The sequence below is a fragment of the Chrysochloris asiatica genome, unplaced genomic scaffold (assembly GCF_000296735.1).
Source record: "Chrysochloris asiatica unplaced genomic scaffold, ChrAsi1.0 scaffold00161, whole genome shotgun sequence".
NCBI lineage: Eukaryota > Metazoa > Chordata > Mammalia > Afrosoricida > Chrysochloridae > Chrysochloris > Chrysochloris asiatica.
Window position 1 is genome coordinate 2,959,303 of NW_006408679.1, and position 7,293 is coordinate 2,966,595.

The following is a 7,293-nucleotide window of genomic DNA, read 5'->3' on the forward strand; positions in this document are numbered from 1 at the left end:
GGTTCACAGCCCGATTCATAACCACTACGCTACCAGTTTCTCCTAGTGGGAGTGAAATGGTATCTCTTTGTGGTTTGGATTTGCATCTCTCTGATGATGGTTTAATGAGGTTGAACATCGCATCATTTCATGTTTGGTAGCCATTTGAATGCCCATAGTATTTTCACTGGCTGATTACTAAGTGTCTTTAGGTGGACGTGAACCTGCAACCTTTCATTAGTAGTTACCATTTGTTGACTATTTGTATCACCCATATCTCATTCTTCCCTGGGTCAGTGTGATCAGATGGAAAGCCTCTGCTCTCCAGGTAACTACACACTATCCAGTCAAACCCTTGGGCTCAAAACTATGCCCTCAGATCCCTTCAGATTTATCCTCTCGACTTATCCAGAGCCCACACCGCTCAAGTCCCACCTCCATTCTGCAACTGCACCTACCAGGTGTGCAGGTTCAAGAGGGTGGTCAGCTGTTTGGCAGAGGGCCGGGTGAGGGGCTCCCTAAATTGCCCTGCCCTTCCCCCAGGCCTTTAATTTCCCTGTTGCTGTAGTAAGCACTGTGTTGCTCCATGTGTGTCTGTCCTGTATTTGCCCCTGGGTTAGAAGGCTGGGCCCAGGAGCCGAGCATGTGCACAGCCTTCTTGGCCCTGCCATATTGCTGCCAATCCTCCATCAGAAACTGCTTCTCTTTAGGAGCTGGAACTAAACCCCAGGTAGGAGCAGCAGCTCAAAGTCCAGAAAACTGAGCCCAGGGCTCGGTAAACAAGGCGATTTTAAAAACCAGGGAGTAGTGGAGATGCAGCCACCAAACTACCTCCCCCGCTACTGGACGACCCGCCCCTAACCTCTCAGCTTCAGCCCCCGAAGGAGAGAGGTTGAGGTTCCTTGGGAGATTGCAGCGAGGTGGGGGCGGCACTCGGGTGCCCGAGAGACCGGGGTTGTAGTAGCAGGGGACGTTAAGGGGTGCCCACCTTCCCCGCCAGCATCCTTGTCATCACCACAGGAGTCGCACAAGCCGCCCGCTGCCGACCCGAGTTTCAGCCTGGTTCTGCCTGTGACCGGAGTCTGCACTGCACCTCCTGAGCCGCAGTTTCCTCCGCTGAAAACTCGGACCCTAAGGGCCGCCTGCTTTCCCCGGGCTAATGGGTGAGCGAGAGGAAGGGAGACGCGGACCTTTGCAAGGGCCGGAGAGGTGGCACCGAACAAAGAGGGGCGCGCGGGGTGGGGGCCAGGGCACACCACCACCACCAGCCTTCTTACCGCCAGGGGTCGAAGGGCGGGAGTCGAGGTGGGGGGTCTGGAGGGCCGGCCCGGAGGGCCTCGGGGGGCCTCGGGACGGAACCGTGACCTCAATAACAATAGCCACCATTTCCGCTCAGCGACACACACACACACACACACACACACACACACACGTGTGTCAGGGGCGCCCGGGTGTTCCCCTCCCATTGTTACAGAGATTAGTTTTTAGTGGGACTTATCCACCAAAATGCCTTCTTTTGTGGAAACGGGAACCCAGCCCCAGACCCATACGCCCCCGCCGGCTGCAGGCCAGAGGACTCTGGACTCCCGGCTTCTGCGCGCAGCAGTCACCAGAGGGCGCTCGGGCGCCATCACCCTCGTCCTCTGGCGCCCCGGGCTGCGGTCACCCCAATACTCCCGACACTAGCCGTGGGCGGAAGACCGGAAGGGAGGGGTGTATGGAGGGGGTGAGCTAAGAGCCAGCTTCCCGCAACCCCTTTTCCGGGCGGCCAGGGTCTGATGGCAGAGGCGTGGGTCGGCCTGGCGTGGTGGAGAAGGGCCGGGGTGGTGGTGTGTGTGTATATAGAGATAGACCCGAAGCCCAGAGGTCACCATTCGGAGAACTGACTTGCGCCGCGGTTTCCCTTCTGTGAATGGAGAATGCGAACTGCCTCTCTGGTGGCACGGGCAGGATTCCGACGCAACGGCAGGCGTTGTGAGGCTGGCGATGCGGGAGACGACAGCTCTGCTCACCTCGGAGGTCGGACCCTTATTCCGGTCTTTTTAAAACAAAGCAATCATTTGCAGGTGGTGGTCAGGTCCACCAAGCCGCGCGTGCTTCCACCCCCAACGCTGTGACTTTTCCACCTGGGAGTAATGAGCAGAGCTCGTTTAAGCGCTCTTGGCAAAAGGAGCATCAGGAGACACGCAGAAGCTGAGAATCTTCTTTACGGAGATGTCTCCGCTTACAAAATAAATTGCAATGGGATTTCTCTCGAGAAGTTACAGGCAAATTATCCTTGTAAATATATTTATAACAGGCGTGGGGACTCTGGTAAATGAGCTCTTTGGTAAAATAAGTATTCCTTGGTAAAAGTGAATAAAGATCCAAAGGCAGATAAGTGAATTGAGTGAAGTCTCCCCCCCACCCCGACCCCTTCACTCTGCACCTCTCCAACAGGGAGTCAGGATGCTGCCATCTGGCCTTGGGCTCCTTCCTGCCTTGATTTCCCCTCCTGAACCTTCTCAACCTCCTAAGTTGATTCTCTGGCTGGGCTGGAGAAGACCTGAGGATCACGTGGGAAAACACCTCACTGGTCAGTCAACCTGCCGCTGGGCAGGCCTCTGAAGTGGGCGCTCTTTCAAAAGTTGATTTCCCTTGCTTTGCCTAGCTTATTCCTAGACACAGATACATACGTGCGTGAATACACACGTATTCTGTAGCATTGCTGAACTCAGGGCACATCAGAGGCTCAGGGGGTAGTGTGTGATATCTCAGATTCTAGGACTCCACACAAGTTTGGACCATGTTTTGATCCTCCTGCACCGCACGATACACAGTCTTGCCCCTCCCTGGGCCATTAGCAGATCCCGTACTCACCTGCTGATTTTAAATCTCCTGAGCTCTCAGTTTTTCATTAAGTCCAAACGCTGGTGGAACACACATGAGTTTGCTCATCCCTGAGGGGAAGGCAGAAGACAGTGCTGGGGTTTGGCAGTGCTTTACTCCCATTTAAGTTGGAAATCACCTCCTCTTCTGCAATCCCAGATCTCCCTGGTGGTGATGCCCAGGCCGACCCTGGCCAGAGAGTGAGGGCAGAAGCCTAGGAAACCAGTGGAGAAAGTGCCCTACCTGACCCTCAGGTGGGAACCACCACACGGTCTTTACCACACCCTCTAGCCTGCCCCTCCCCTACTGAAGATGCCTACAGCTGGGGAGGGTTTAGAGCCCTTTCTGGAGAGATGGGCTCTATTCTCATGGCATGCGTAGAAGGCACCCTATTATGTAGATTTCACTTATTCATTTTCTATTTATTCTCCATTCATTTACTCTGCCCACAGTTCCTGACATTTATTTGGGGAACATAAAGATACATTTTTCTAGGATTCATGGATAGTGCTTCTTACTTCTAATACTGGGGTGAGAAATTCTGACTTCACTGCTTACTTGCTGTATGACCTGGTGCAAGTCACTCAACCTGTTTCTTCATCTACAAAGTGGGACTTTCTCTGTGAGTCTTGGTCATACAAAACTATAAGGAACTTTCTCTGGCCACTGCAGAAAGAAGCTTGGGGTTTTTCACTGAAGCCCCTTGGCCTCTCTATCTTCTCTCATCCACCTGGAGCTGCATCAGTCCTCTGGACTTCCTCAGCAACTCCTCTCTGGTGTCTAGTGACATGTAGTGGCTTGCTGCTTTGTGACTGCTAACCAGTTAACTGAATATTGAGGGCCACTGAAGACTCCTGTCTGCTATGGGGACAGATAGCCTTTGAGGGGAGAAAGTGCTCCCCTAGCCCACCCATCCAGGGGCCCCGTCCATGTTCTGGCCACAAACCACTGAGTCTCACGGATGCATCTTGCAGTCAGTGTCCAATCCAGACCCTTCTATTCTCATAGAAATATGCTCCCAACTCAGAAAATGCTCTTTCACTCCAGAAAGGTCTATCATCCCCCACCTCACACTCACCACAGAAACCCACCAAGCAAATAGACCCTCTGGCCTCAAAAATCGGGCCTTGAAGAAAAAGCCAATTCCTACCACCTTTTCTACTTCCTTTCTTTTTTCCCTTCCTTCTCCTTCCCTCCTCAGTGAGCAGCAGAGAGGAGAGAGACACCACAAAGCACCTCTCCCCCCTATTCCCCGCCCCAGCATTCTAATACCTTGAGGAATCCAGACAGAAGCCACCCGAGGTTTGGAACTGATCAGTTTTTTGCTACTGCCTCACATTGATGATCCATCAAGATGCATGATTCACTCATATTCATCATAATCATTCTTCACCCCCTGTCTGTTAATGTCAGGGACTTCTTTAATGATGAACCTTCCAGTTGGCAGCTGATGCCACCCTTCAAGAAGTAGCAATCCCCGGCTGGAACAGATCATCTGAAGGGGGAGAAACATCACTGACTCCCCTTCCTGCCCTGGCTCCCCTAAAACCCCAAAGCCTTATGTTATCAGGAGTACACTTGAGTTTTGCCCACATAATGGCAAGAAAGGACCATCTGCCCATGGATCAAGAACTCTGGTAGCAAAGTGGTTACGAGTCGGGCAGCTAACCACAAGGTCAGCAATTTGAAATTACCAGCTGCTCCATGGGAGAAATATGAGGCTTTCTGCTCCTGTAAAGATTTACAGCAGGGTCACTGTGAGTCAGAACTGACTCCACGGCACACCAACACCATGCCACCCCACCCCACCCCAAGGATCAGAGTGGAGTCAGGGAGACCCTGTGCAGGACATTTTCTAGGACTTGTGGTCCCTGATCAACCTGAAGAGAGAGTAGCATTTTGGAAAACGGGGAGAGGATTAGGCTCAAAACAATTCAAGGCTCAATAAAGTTGTTAAGTGCTGTCAAGTCAGTTTCAACTCATAGCAACCATGTATAGGGTTTCCAAGGAGCAACTGGTGAGCTTGAACAGCTGACCTTGTGGTTCAAACTGACCTTGTGGTCCAGTGCTCAGCCCATCAGAACTCCAGGCACGAGAAAGGGGAAGAGTTTTGGGTTTTTTTTTCTGTATTATATCTATTTTATTTAAAAGTGATATTATAGGAGTGAGATGAAACTAGTTAGAACACAAAATAATTAATTGACTCAGTAAAATAAAGTTCATCTACTTAACATCAGAAAAAGTTACCATCTCCTGTTCCCTGTCAATAATAGGACCACAGACCTTAACTTCTAAGAGATCTGAGAGATGACCTAGATATGTTCTATTATGTGAAAATTAATATTTTGTGTCAAATTAGCCAAGATTTTCAAAGGTTTGGCAGTTAAGACATAGTAGTCCCCCATTATGAGATAGACTATGAGTAGCCAATTGAAAGACACTTTCCTTGGGCCTGTGGCCCATTTCCACTATATTGGACCCTTTGGTAAAGCTTGCTTTCTGTTTGTGGGTCTCAGTGAGGTATAATGTACACTGATGGCATTAGTCTTCTAGCTTCATTGGTTAAGTGCTTCAAGTCCTCTTCACTTTCAGCAAGCAAGGTTGTGTCATCTGCATATTGTTAATGACAGATTGTTAGTGAGTCTTCCTCCAATACTAATTCCATGGCTAACTTGTTGGATAATTTATAACCTTATAACTTTTTTTTCAGATTATATAAAATTTTTAAATGTTTTATTGTGAATTATGTGATAGTTTACATGGGAGAACATTAGCTTTACATTCATTCTATTGTATATTGTTTCACTGCCCTAGTTACAGTCCCCTCCATGCATCATCAGCCAACTAAAGAGTATACACTACAAGCCTGCCTACACCCACCTACCCTCCCACCTGCCGGTCGTCAGCACACAGCCCCTCTCCCTCTCTGGGTCTAAAGTCCCTAGCCGCTCCATCTCTTCACATCATCATCTCTGCTGTCACTGTTTCTCTGGGTAGGTTCCCGTACTCTGCTCTTCTCCCTTGAAGGTCCCAGGGACCTCCGCTCCTGGACTGCAAAGTCAACCACTCCCCTCCTTTTGCTACCTTTACATTTCCAACCCTCACAGACAGACTGGATACTACCCAGTGGAGATTCTGCCTTCCTCTGTGCCCTCTGGATCTAGGCTTCCTCTTGAAAGCTTGTAAGCCAGTCATTTCTTGCCTTTGTAGCCTGCCCCCCCTAACCTTATATCATTTTACTTTGTCCTCCCCAGCTGCTCTTTTACTTCGTTTCCCCCATTTACATTAGCTTTTCTATGTTCAACAACAAGTTTCAGCATACAAATTGATTAAGTATGCTGAAAGAATCCAACCCTGATACACCTTTCTGATTTTAAACCAGGCCGCATCCCCCTTGTTCTTCTGTTACAAGGATTGACTTTTAGTTTATATACACTCTTCATAGGAGCACAATTAAGTCTTCTGGAATTCCCTTTTTTGCAATGCTGTCCATAACTTCTGACCCATACATTTGAATGTTTTTGCATAGTCACCATCTGTCTGGTATCCTCTGTTTTTAGCCAAGCACTACCTGAATCAGCAATGATATCCCTGGTTCCATGTCCTATTCTGGATGTGCTTGAATTTCTAGCAGCACTTTGTCAATTATCTCAGCAAACTTTTCCTTGTGTATGATAATAATGATATTCTCTGATTGTTTCCACATTCTGTTGGGTTACTTTTTATGTGCCTTTTTTAGTTAGTTAGCCAGGTTTCTTTCAAATTTCTTGGCATAGAGAAATGAGGCCTTTCAAAGTAATGTTGAAACATCTCAGTTGATAGTCCATTAGTTTCCAGGGTCTTTTTTTTTCCCAATGTCATCATTGCCATTTGAACTTCTTCCTTCAGTATCATTAGTTCTTGAAGTAGATGAATGCCCACCACTTATTATTATTTGCAGGGGGGGCTCTTACTTTTTTTTTTTTTTTTAAAGTTTTTATTGTGAATTGAGTGAAAGTTTACAGGGCAGATTATCAGTTTTACATTCAACTAATCATATACTTTGTTTCATTACAATGATTATAATCCCCACCATGTACCATCAGTTAACAGTATTCTATTATCTCTATTCATTTTAGCTCTTTTTTTTAAAAAAAAACTCAGGTGTATATAATAATTTATATCATCAAAGGGCACAGTCTATAAGTCTTCCTCCTGGCCAGCTCTCAGTCCCTCTCTTTACAAGAATCTAGAGTCCTCAGCTGCTCCCTATCTCCATATCCCCATCTCTGCCTCTATCTCTGGTGTTGCTGCTTCTCTGGATAGGGTCCTGTATCCTGCTTGTGCTCTTCTCCCTTGATGGTCCTAAGGTCCTCTGTTTCTGGACTGTAAAATTAACTACTCCCCATTTTGTTACAAAACTTCTACCTTTACAATTGTGACAGTCACAATTAATCATGAGAACAA